Source organism: Balaenoptera musculus, chromosome 14 (genome assembly GCF_009873245.2).
Source record: "Balaenoptera musculus isolate JJ_BM4_2016_0621 chromosome 14, mBalMus1.pri.v3, whole genome shotgun sequence".
Classification (NCBI taxonomy): Eukaryota; Metazoa; Chordata; class Mammalia; order Artiodactyla; family Balaenopteridae; genus Balaenoptera; species Balaenoptera musculus.
In genome coordinates this window covers 68,138,812-68,150,824 of record NC_045798.1, presented here as the reverse complement: position 1 = coordinate 68,150,824, position 12,013 = coordinate 68,138,812, and positions in this window count along the sequence as shown.

The following is a 12,013-nucleotide window of genomic DNA, read 5'->3' as shown; positions in this document are numbered from 1 at the left end:
AACAAGAGAAGGAAAAGACTTACAATAACAAACCCAAAACAATTAAGAAAATGGTAATAGGAACATACATATCGATAATTACCTTAAATGTAAATGGATTAAATGCTCCAACCAAAAGACACAGACTGGCTGAATGGATTCAAAAATAAGACCCACACATATACTGTCCACAAGAGACCCACTTCAGACCTATGGACACATACAGACTGAAAGTGAGGGGATGGAAAAAGATATTCCATGCAAATGGAAATCAAAAGAAAGCTGGAGTAGCAATTCTCATGTCAGACAAAATAGACTTTAAAATAAAGACTATTACAAGAGACAAAGAAGGACACTACAAAATAATCAAGGGATCAATCCAAGAAGAAGATATAACAATTGTAAATATTTATGTACCCAACATAGGAGTACCTCAATAAAATGCCAACAGCCATAAAAGGGGAAATCGACAGTAACATAATCATAGTAGGGGTCTTTAACACCCCACTTTCACCAATGGACAGATCATCCAAAATGAAAATAAATAAGGAAACACAAGCTTTAAATGATACATTAAACAAGATGGACTTAATTGATATTTATAGGACATTCCATCCAAAAACAACAGAATACACTTTCTTCTCAAGTGCTCATGGAACATTCTCCATGATAGACCATATCTTGGGTCACAAATCAAGCCTTGGTAAATTTAAGAAAACTGAAATTATCTTTTCACACCACAATGCTATGATACTAGGTATCAATTACAGGAAACAAACTGTAAAAAATACAAAGACATGTAGGCTAAACACTATGCTACTAAATAACCAAGAGATCACTGGAGAAATCAAAAAGGAAATCAAAAAATACCTGGAAACAAATGACAATGAAAACATGAAGATCCAAAACCTATGGGATGCAGCAAAAGCAGTTCTAAGAGGGAAGTTTATAGCTATACAATCCTACCTCAAGAAACAAGAAACATCTCAAATAAACAACCTAACCTTACACCTAAAGCAAGTAGAGAAAGAGGAACAAAAAAACCCCCAAAGTTAGCAGAAGGAAAGAAATCATAAAGATCAGATCAGAAATAAATGAAAAAGAAATGAAGGAAAAGATAGCAAAGATCAATAAAACTAAAAGCTGGTTCTTTGAGAAGATAAACAAAATTGATAAACCTTTAGCCAGACTCATCAAGAAAAAAAGGGAGAAGACTCAAATCAACAGAATTAGAAAGGAAAAAGGAGAAGTAACAACTGACACTGCAGAAATACAAAGGATAATGAGAGATTACTGCAAGCAACTATATGCCAATAGAATGGACAACCTGGAAGAAATAGACAAATTCTTAGAAAAGCACAACCTTCCAAGACTGAACCAGGGAGAACTAGAAAATATAAACCGACCAATTTTCTCTTTTCTTATTGACCAGTCTTACTAAGTTTATCTACTGTTTGTGTCCCCTTTTAGTTTTGTTGATAATCTCCATAATCTCTTTGTTTTATATATTGCTAAAATATGCTTTTATTTTTATTATTTTATTCCTTTCACTCTTTTACGTTACAGGTAAAGACTACATGTCATTCTTAATATCCTGAAGAGCTGAAGCACAGAGAGGTTTATAACTTGCCCCAAATCTTGCAATTACAAGAGTTGACTCTTGAGCAACGTAGGTTTGAACTATGTGGATCCGCTTATATGCAGATATTTTCAACAGTAAATACTACAGTACTACACAGTTCATGATTGGTTGAATCCATGGATGCAGAGGATAAGGAGGGCTGACTGTAAGTCATATAGGGATTAACCCCCAAGTTAACTGTAGTTAGTAACGGAACCAGGATGTGGACCTAGGAAATTTGTTTCAAGAATGCAGATTCTTACTTGTTGTTGCTCATACCAATAATGTGTTGCTCAACACATATTTGTCAAATGAATAAGTGTATTGTTTTCCTAGTTCTGCTGTAACAAAGTACCACAAACTGGGATGGCTTGAAAACAGCAGAAATTTATTTTATCTCACACTTCTGGAGGCTAGAAATCTAAAAATCAGTGCTCTGTTCTCTCTCAAAGATCTAAGGAAGAATCTGTTATATGTCTTTCTCTTAGTTTCTTGGGGTGGCAATTTTTGGTGTCCCTTGGTTTACAGCTGCATCACTCCAATTTCTGTCTTCATCTTCACATGGCATTCTTCCCTCCATGCACGTCTTTGTCTCTCCCCTTCTTATAAGGACACCAGTTACATGGAACGAGGGCCTATAACCAAGCATGGCCTCATCTTAACTTGACTACAACTACAGAGACTCTATTTCTAAACAAGGTCACATTCAAACGTACTGGGGTTAGGACTCAAACATATCTTTTGTGGGGGACACAATTCAACCCATAACAGTAAGACTCAGATAAGATAAATTCACTCACACAAGAAAAAAATAATCACTTCTTAGTGGAATATATCTGAAGACTTAGATTGCCCTGGTTTGAATTTAAGCTTCACCATTTACTACCCATGCAGGTAGTGTAAGTTACTATACCTTTCTAAGCTTGAATTTCGTTATATGTAAGCTCAGGATGATAACAGTACCTACTACAAAGGGTTGCTATAAAAATCCATGGCAAAAACACATGGATGGGAAGGAAGCAAACCACTTCAGGTAGTGAGTCCAGAGGAGAAATAGAAACAGCACAGAGAGAAGTTAAAAACAGAGCCTCTAACATTCTAGAACTAATATATCTCATATATTAGTATATATATTGTCTATTTATCTATTTATTCATAAATAAGGATTTGAAATCAAGAGGGCACATGTTAAGATGGCAAATGCTAGGTCTAGGGTTTTATTATTTTTTCCTGCACTTTTCTGTGAAACTGAATTATTTAAAGAAAGAAAAAAAAGTAAAACATGCAGTAAAGAAAGTATTGTATTAGTGTCCTAAGTCATCTCAAATTTCTCTCTATTTTCTTAAATCTGTGGATTAAAAAAGCAAGCTAACCACTTTTAACTACTATTTTTAAATCACAGAAGTAATATCTGGTTGGGATTATAATTTCAATACTATAGTAATGTATAAATTGAAAAATAACCCTTCACATATTTATACCACTCCCTAAATGTACTACATTTAAAATACAAAGTATTTTGTCTTCTTCCATAAAATAGCTATACATACAAACACATACGCAAATGCCGTTTTTACCATAATGGAATCATATTATACATTTTTCTTTGCCATATTTTAAAATTAACTCATAGATACCTACTCTGTTCATCTTAGAGACTGCATGATATTTCACTGTGTGAGTATATCATAATTTATTTAACTCTACCCCTATTAATTGGAGGTTAGGTTGGTTCTAGTTTTTTTCCAGTTAAGTGAATAAAGGCACATACATTTCTCATATCACTGAGGGAAAAAAAAATCTTAAAACCTGAATTATTGGATAAATGTACATGTTCATTTTTAATTTTGATAACGTATTGATAGCCAAATTATGAGGGCAAATTTTTACTTCGTTGAGTTGCTTGGATGAAAAAAGGAGCAAAATTTTTAAAAGATTTTTGAGGTCTCTCTGAGTTCAAAATAAGTGACATTAATTTTTGAACACCCACTGTGTGCCAGACTTTCTACTTAGATTTTCTGATTTAACCTCATGATAATCCTCTGCAATCATTACCATTATCATTGGCTAGACGATGATGCTGTGACTCAGAGTTGTTCGGGAAACTGGACAAGATGGGACAAGTAGTGAGTGGTGGAAACAGGATGCAGACTCAGGTGTGTCTCATTCCTGAGCCCAACCGCTTCCCACTACCTGGGACTGCCGCTCAGGGAAGCTCTGGGAGGAAAGCAGACATTCAGGGAAGTAACTCTCTCTAAAAGCTTACTTGGATTTCTGCTCTTCTAATGTCTCTAAATTTAGAAACAATCTTCACTTAATCTCTCCCTCCAACTGCTTGGCCCAATTCCAGGCTCTGGCCCCCTTTCCCAAGAAAGTGAAATAAAAAGAGCCCTCCAATAGTTTAGCAAATGGGTACTGAATCAGCCTTTCCTCAAGGAGATGTCTTAGGAAAAAGGGCTGATTCAATTTCCTTTCCCCATTGCCAGTGTCACTGTGACATTGGTTTTTATTTCCCCAGTCACTGGGTTACTGACGATCATCAGTCTACACGTTCTTGCCTGGAGCCCCATTTCCTAAGGACAAGATATTTTGTCACTAAAGGTTGGCTTCTAAGCTTAGTTATTTCCCCATACCTGATCCAAATGGACTCTTCTGACTGACATGTGCTGTGATCCCTGCCCCTGCAATCTACAACACTGAATTTAATTCAGATTGCCCTATCAGCTAATTTAATAAAACAAATAGTTTAAGGGCACTCTGTCCATTCATGGCCCAGTTGTTCAGAAGTCAATCCAAATCTCAATGCTGACTATTCTATTTCCTCCAGACTGTATGGCTTCTTGTTTTCTCTTAGGGTTTGTTAGAAATAAAATGAGTGATTCCAACTCTGTATCTTTAAAACAAGTAGATATTTATAACTCTCAACTAAATGTTATTTGTACAACAGGAGTATTAGACATATGAGCTGAGATGGATTCTGGTTCCCGGAGGGTTACAGCAGACTCTTAACTTCTTATTCTTACCAACTGATACAGAATCATCATTCATCAATGGACCCAGCCAGGAGGTAGCTCCAGATTCTTATATAGAAGGGTCTTAGTGATGGAAGGGGGACAGGAGACTCATCTTGAAACTGTATTTTCATAGTAAGCAGATTAAATTTGCTCATATTTATGTCAGAGATCAACAATAACAATTTTTTCTAAATATGCCTCTAATCACACTCTGTGTATGATTAAGAAAATATGAGTTTTTCATGTCAGCTCATATTATTGCTGTTATTATCATTACTATTATTAACAGTTTTGAAAGGATGGAAATTTTAGAGAAGTTGAAGTCCCATTCCCCATGCATTCTTTGGTAGATCTTAAGGACCAACATTTGGTTTGCCCAAAGTGCAGCCAAGGAATGGTATTCAATGTTTACTGTTCTGTTGCAAGGTGACAAACACCAAGCTATAGCACATGATCCCAATTGCTTCAACAATTTCTTTGACTTATTCAGTACAATTTTGGAAACCTTGGAAACCTGTCTTTCAAAATAACCCCTGTCTTGATACTCACTGGTCCTTCTAAGCACAAGAGATAAATAAGGATATGGTGGGGAAATCAGCGTTGTCTACACTTTGGGTAGGAAGGTAAGTACAAGACTGGCTGCCGCAATATTCAACAATAATTGTTGTCACAAAATTATCATCGGAGGCAAGGAGGTAAAAATAGAAAAGAGAGTTCCCTGCCCTCCCAGAACCTAATATATTCCCTTTTATCATCTTTTCCCGAGATTTTCTCCAATCTCTTTGGGTTGAAATGAAGTGCTATTTCCTCGATTAAAATAGTGGTAGAAAATATTTATAAGACTCCTAAACTTACAAGGTGGCACTGTTGTGAGAGTTTTACATATAAAAAATCATTTAGTCCTCACAATAACCCTACAAGTAGGTAACTATCTTTACTTACATAACCACTTAAAGGAAATACAAACACAGAATGAGTATCTTGCCTAAAGTCACAGTTGTAAATTGCAGAGCCAGGAACTGAACCTAAATAATCTGGCTGCAAAGCTATGTATCTTCCCACTACACTTTGCTGCATCTCACTAGAAAGTTGGAATAGAATAAATGATGCTGGTTTTATGGGTGTGCATTTATGATTCTGCTAAGCATCTGAATAGGGGGTTCAATCAGTTAAGTGCACAAATCAGGTAATTACACTATTCTAAGAACTAGAGAGAAAAAGATAATCTCGCCCTTAGTGAGGTGAAGAGTGTAGGGGTAGGGAGTAACTTCCTTAAAATCTCCATCTCAAATAACCATAACACAAGTCTACTGTGTTAAGTACTATCAAAGAAATGTACTACAATGTGGTGAGAAACTGCAGCACCATTACTAACCAGAAAAAAATATTTAAATTTATTGTACTTTAAATTGGTATTCTTCTTAATATGAGGAAGATTGATTATATTTTTATCTGTGTAGGGGCAATTTTCATTTCATTTTCTGTAATCTGTCTGTGGCCTATTTTTCCCCATTTAAAAATATTGAATTGTTGGCACATTTCTTACTTTCAGTTCTTTATATATTGTGTTAATTTAAAATCTGCACTGTAAGTTGCAAACACTGTATCCCAGCCTGTCATTTTTCTTTTTATTTGGCACATATTTTTTTTCATGATTAGGAAAAAGTTTTGCCTTTCTCTGCGTATAAAGGAATTTAGCCATTTTACCATGTTTTCTCCTGGTACTTGTTTTTTTTAACATTTAAATACTTAATCCATTTGGAATTTATCTTGGTGTGGAATGTGAGGAATGGATCCAACTTGGTATCTTTAATATGCATATTTACTTATCTCAAAATCGCTTATTAGAAATATAATTTCACTCATTGATTCACTGATTCAGGGGTTGTTCTTATTACATACTAGATTTCTATATGCAATTGATTCTATTATTTGGGTTTTTTCTCTCCCATGGTGTCTCTGTCTATTCCTGTGCCAACACCACACTGTTTTAAATATAAGGGCTATATATTTTGATTTATGGTAGAATTATCCCCATCTCATTACTCTTCTTTGCTAAGTTTTCCTGGTTATTCTTGTGTGTGTGTAAAAAAAGTCCTTCATTTTTCAATATTGCAAATTATTTTGTATTCAAAGGCCTCCTACTGCAGGAATGTCTGGTTGCTTCTAAATTTTAGGGACTTACTAGGGCTAAGGTATTATGGTACATCTGCCCTTGAGTTATCTATATAAATAAGAACACTGTGAGACCTACGTTTCCCTGTTTTTATCCTCAGCCATAGATACACACAGGTCACTTTTGAGATAATCCATCTCCCTGTCCATAAGGCTTTTCAAGTCTGTTGTCATCTCTGCTATGACCAGAGCAGGCTGAGGCATAAACATCTTTCTGCAACTTCTACTCAGTATACAGACATTCTTTATTCTCGCTGATGGTTTTCTCTCCCATCTCCCTACCCCCTGAGCATCCTGTTATTGAATCAGGTCCCAGGTCCCACTCTCTCAAAGAGCCTACATTTCCCCTCTTTAATCATTCTCTTACCATCTCCCCTCTTTTCCTTTCCACCCATGTGATTCTTTTTCTAGTATGGTTGGGAGTAGGCATGGAACACCCCTTCTTTTTCTTCTGCTTCTGCCAACCGTTTTATTCAAAATCCTCTAAATTAACCAACAGAAAAACTTTTGGAACACAAAAGCCAAATACCTTGGCTCCTTTTGCTTTGTGTACTGTCACATAACTTCACTAAAAATCATGATCACAAAGTCAAGCATTTTTCTTCAGTGGGGACAAAGAATGGGGAAAAATACCATGTAGTTACCATTTCTGATAGAAACAGGAAAACCTGACCTATACACAGTAATAAAAGCAGGCATAGAGATGGGATTTAAGAGGGTCCAAATTGTGGGCTTAGCAGACAAAGATTTCTAAGCAGTTGTAATAAATGTGTTCATAGAACTAAAGGAAACATGCTTAAAGAAGTAATAAAAGATAAGAAGAAAATGTGTCACCAAATAAAGAATATCAATAAAAAGACAGGAAGTACAAAAGAGAAACACATGGAAATTCCAGATTTGAAAGTACAATTGAAATAAACAATTCATTAGATGGATTCAATACTAGATTTGAACAGACAGAAGAAAGAAATCAGCAAACTTGAAGAGAGATAGAGATTATGCAGTCTGAAAAACACAGATAAAAAGAATGAAAAAAAAATAAACAGCCTTAGACAAACATGGAACACCGTTAAACATACCAATATAGCATACATGTAAAGGTAGTACCAGAAAGAGAACAGAGATATAAAGGAGCATTAAAATGTTCAAAACTATGGTAGAAAGTTCCCAAACTTGATGGGGCTCAACAAATTCCAAGTAAAATAAATGCAAAAAGATCTACATCCACACATCACACTGAAAGCCAAAGCCAAAGAGAAAATTTTGCAAGCAGCCAGACATAAATGACTAATCACATGTAAAGGAAGCCTAATAAGATGAACATCTGACTTATAAGAAACAAGGGAAGGGCTTCCCTGGTGGTGCAGTGGTTGAGAATCCACCTGCCAATGCAGGAGACACGGGTTCGAGCCCTGGTCTGGGAAGATCCCACATGCTGCGGAGCAACTGGGCCCGTGAGCCACAATTACTGAGCCTGCGTGTCTGCAGCCTGCACGTCTGGAGCCTGTGCTCCGCAACAAGAGAGGCCGCGATAGTGAGAGGCCCGCGCACCGCGATGAAGAGTGGCCCCCGCTTGCCGCAACTAGAGAAAGCCCTGGCACAGAAACGAAGACCCAACACAGCCAAAAATAAATAAATAAATAAATTTATTAAAAAATAAAAAAAAAAGAAACAAGGGAAGCCAGAGGGATGACATATTCAAAGTGCTGAATAGAACAAAAAATATAACTGTCATGCAAGAATTTTATGTCCATCAAAACTATCTTTCAATAAATGAAGGTAAAATAAGCATATTCCCGGATAAACAAAAAATGAAAGAATTCATGCTAGCATATCCACTTGTAAAAGATAGAAGAAATTTATCAGGCAGAAAGCAAGTGACCCCAGACAGTAATTCAAATCTACATGGAGAAAGAAAGAATAACCACAAAGGTAATTATGTAATCATAAAGACTCCCTTTATAACTGATTTTAAAATTATTGTATAAAATAATATGAAGATAATTGTATTGTTAAGCCAAAATAACATATAGAAATGTAATATAGTTGGTAAAACCACGTAAAGAAAGTGGGTGGAAGCAAAGCTGCATTTGAATGAAAAATGCCACCAAACTGTAATGTGAATCCACAGGAACAAATAAGAAAACCAGAAAAAAGTAAATAAGAAGTTTAACTTAACAAACATCATAAATATACACTTGCAGTCTTTTCTTCTATCATCTTTTTTAAAAGACATTAACTTATATATAGCAATAATTATAACAATGTATTTTGGGGACAGTAACATATATAGCTGAATATGTATGACAAAAATAACACCAAAAAAGGGACAACATGGATATATAAAAACAATGTTTCTGTACCTTCTGGAATTATGATGTAAATCTGAAGCAAATTCTGATAGACTAAGATATATGGTAAGCCCTAGGGCAACCACTTAAGAAACACACACACACATATATATAAATACACACATATACATATATATATATATATATATATATATATATATATACTGAAATATTAATTAAAGAAATTAAAATGTTACAATAGAAAATATTCACTAAATGTTAGTGAAAATAGTAAAGGAGGATCTTTGGAAGGCAAAAAACAAAATGACAAATGAAAATCCGACTGTATTAATAATAACATTAAATGTGAATAAATTTGCTAATCTAATATAAAGGCAGAGATTGTCAGAATGAGGGAAAAAACAGCATCCAACTAAAATGCTGTCTGCAGAAGGAACATTTTCAATTCAGATGTAAATAGAAAATTTTTAAAAAACAGAAAAAAGGAAAAGAGAGACCATGAAAACAGCTCGAGTCGTTATACCAATATGAGACAAAATAGACTTTAAAACAAATGTATTATTAGAGATAAAGAGGGACATGTTATACAAATGAAAGGGTCAATTCATCAAAAAGATGTAGCAATTATAAACATATGGACCTAACCATAGAGCCCCAAATTACTTGAAGCAAAAACTGACACAGCTAAAGAGAGAATTAGACAACTCAACAATAATAGCCAGAGACTTCAATGTCTCACATTCACTAATTGATAGGACAACGAGGTTGAGGACTAAAAAAAGAAACAGAAGAAATGAACACCACTATAAACCAACTAAACTAGCAGACATCCATAAAATACTCTACCTAACGATAGCAAAATACAAATTCCTCTCACCAATAGATTTAAAATGTAAAAGAAATGGAATTATCTTTAAAAACAGATTCTCTGACCACAAAGGAATAAAGTTAGATATAAATATAGAAAGAAATTTGGAGAATTTGCAAATATGTAGAAATTAAATAAGTCCTAAATAATCAATGGTTCAAGGAAAAAAGTCACAAGGGAATTTTTTAAATATTTTGAGATCAGTGAATATTATTAAAACTTATAGGACACAGTTAAAGCAGTTGCTTAGAAATTTATAGCTGCAAACACTTACTGAAAAATTTAAAAACTCAAAATCCCTTAAGACTCAAACGATTAGAAAGAGAAATGAAAGGTACTACCAACTTTATAAAAATAAACTAGATAATAAGAGAATACTATAAACAATTATATGCTAAAATATTAGATAACTTTGGTAAAATAGACAAACTCCTAAAAGGCAAGAAGTACCAAAACTGTCTCAAGAAAAAGTACGAAATACAGAAAAACTTATAAAAAGTACATTGATTGAATTAGCAATCAAAATCACTATCTACAAAGAAAAACCCAAGATCAGATTATGTTACTGGTAAATTCGACCAAAAATCTAAACAACAATTAATACCAATTCTTTCAGAACACCTGACAAAATCTTCTTAAAAATCAGAAGAAAAGGGAGCACTTCCCAATTCATTCTATGAGGCTAGTATTATCCTGATACCAAAACCAGACAAAGATAAAACAAGAGACTATAGACCAATATTTCTTATAAATATATACAGAAAATCCTCAACAAAATACCAGTAAACTGAATCCAACAACATATTTTAAAAAATGCAGCATGAGAAAGTGGGATTATCCCAGGAATGCAAGTTTGGTTTAGTATCTGAAAATGAATTAATGTAATACATCGTATCAATAGAATAAAAAATAAAATTCATGTGATTAACTCAATAGATGCAGAAGAAGTATTTGAAAAAAAATATAACACCCTTTCATAATAAAAACAAGTTAAGAGCACATTGTCAACCTAATAAAGAGCATCTATGAAAAACCCACAAGCATCATACTGAATGGTGAAAGAATGAATGCTCTCCTTCCAAAGAATAAGACAGATATTTCTACCCTCTGCACTTCTATTCAACCTGTACAGTAGGTTCTAGCAAGGGCAATTAAGCAAGAAAACAAAATAAAAGGCACCCAGATTAGAAAGGAAAAAATGACCTCTATTTGCACGCTCTTACATAATCTTATTTATAGAAAATTGTAAGGAATTCACAAAAAAATATTAAAACTAAATAATGGGTTTTGCAAAGTTGCAGTGTACAATATCAATATATAAAATCAATTGTATTTCTATACATTAGCAATGAACAATCCAAAAATGAAATTAATAAAACAATTCCATTTACAATAGCATAATAGAATAGGATACTTAGAAACAAATTTAACAAAGAAAGTGCAAAGCTTATACTCTGAAAACTACAAAACATCACTGAAAGTAATTAAAGAAGACCTAAATAAATGGAAATATTTATATTCCTGTATCAGAGACTTAATATTGTTAAAATGACAAAACTCCCCAAATTGATCTACAGAGTCAATGAAAGCTCTACTAAAATCCCAGCTGAGTTTTGTGCAGAAAATGACAAGTTGATTCTCAAATGGCATATGGAAATGTAAGAACAGCCAAAGCAAACTTGAAAATGTTCGACAAATCACACTTCCTAATTTCAAAGCTTCAGTAATCAAGAAAGTGTGTGTGCTTCTTCCAAAAGAAGAGAGATATATCTAGATGAATAGAATTAAGTTTTCAGAAATAAACCACTACATTTACAGTAAATTGATTTTTTTCTATCAGAATGCCAAGACAATCCAATGGGGTAAAAATAGTCTCTTTAGCAAATGTTGCTTCTATAACTGGATATCCATATGCAAAAAAATAAAAAACTGGAAATGTGTACCTCCTACCTTACACCATATGCAAAAATTTACTCAAGATGGATCACATAATTAATGTAAGAGCCTACAGCATTAAAACCGTTAGAAGAAAATAGAGAAGCAA